Consider the following 1,510-nt stretch of genomic DNA (forward strand, 5'->3'; position numbering starts at 1 on the left):
CTTTATTTATGTAATTAGTTTCACATAGACAGTATATTGGGTAGACATCTATGTAGTTCATAAAACGATTCCCCCAATTGCTTCCTAAGGTTGTGTGTGTGTTTTTTTTTAATAACTTTGGAGTTACTAAAATATGTTAAGATAACTAATTTTCCTTAGGTTTATTTTCATTTGAACTAAAACTTCGTGGGCTTCAATTCGGCAGTTGGTTTCGTTCACTGTGTAACTGCCACGTGGACAAAAATGGACAGCTCAGCTCCCCTGGCTGGTGCACAGAGAGCTGGCATACAGAGCACTGAGGTCCGTGTCACTTCGCGGAGGCCGTGTCTTTGCCGGCCTTGGGCCTGGTAGGGCCTTGGGCGAGCTGCTCGTACGTGCTCGTGTATCCTGAGAACACATTTTCTAAACCTAAGGAAATGCTGGCAGAGGACCATCGTTTTCCTTGTAGCTGGAGTTTACTACGTAAGGGCCATGAACCAAAATGGAGTGACTAACAGAAGGAACAAGAGAGGAAGCCACACAGGTGTGCACACGGGGAGCTGGTTCATATTCAGATACGGGCGTGTCCCTCAGCGGATGTGCGAGGGGAGTTTGGGATGAGGGCATCATTTCATCCGAAGAACTAGTGTTTCACTCCAAGGGTAAAGGGCATGTATTTCCCTGGCTCAGGCACTGGGTTACCCAATATCATATGTTCCTTTTAGCCACCTATGCACCTTTAAACTATGATTGAGTGTCTGGCCTCAAGCTGGCCTGGCTCCATATTCATAACGGGAAAATTCTCTCAATCTTCTCCAAACCACAGGTCTCAAAATTAGGTTTCGGGTCTTTCCGGGAAGAGATCTTTCTCAATGACGCTTACGTGAATACACACATATGTGCGTGTCTGTGTGTGTGACTCCGTGCATTGTCTTAAAATACAAAAGACCTCCAGCAGTGACCTGACATTTAAAACCAAGAACCAGAATGGCTCACCCAACTGAAGCGAACGCACCCTCACTGACGGTTTAATATGTATATATTTTTTTAGGGGGGGGCAACTCTTGGTTGACTTCACAGACTGCAAGGACCTCGTCAGCTTCTACTAATCTCATTTTTTTTACTTTTTACGCCTACGGCACCTGGTGTTCCTCGCAGGTCTCCCATCCAAGTACTAACCAGGCCCGACCCTGCTTAGCAGCCGAGATCGGACGGGATCGGGCTTGTGCAGGGGAGCACGGCCGTAGACGACGGTTTAATAGCTGAATCGTCTTCCAAGTCACCACAGAACCGAATAGTGCTAGAAAGGGTTTCTGTGCCGCTGCCCCAGGTGTCTGCCTTTGAGCCTCTCTCGTCTTGGTTAAGGAAACCTTCTCCCCGGCTGCTTTCACCCTCCTTGGCTCTGTAAAGCACAGAAGAGGCCGCTCCCACCGGGCCCTTCCCTTTCCCTCCACCTCGAGACCAACGCAAGCACCTTTGGAGTTACTACGTCGATGAAGCAAAGCGAAACCGGCTCTGCTAGGCAGTAAGT

At 48.3% G+C, this 1,510-nt stretch overlaps 1 pseudogene; it reads right to left on the bottom strand.

The window, feature by feature from the left end:
• Positions 1–1,109: 1,109 nt before the first annotated feature.
• On the bottom strand, positions 1,110–1,228 carry LOC112484084 (annotated as a pseudogene).
• Positions 1,229–1,510: the final 282 nt, after the last annotated feature.

The sequence above is a fragment of the Pteropus alecto genome, unplaced genomic scaffold (assembly GCF_000325575.1).
Source record: "Pteropus alecto unplaced genomic scaffold, ASM32557v1 scaffold60, whole genome shotgun sequence".
Taxonomy (NCBI): domain Eukaryota; kingdom Metazoa; phylum Chordata; class Mammalia; order Chiroptera; family Pteropodidae; genus Pteropus; species Pteropus alecto.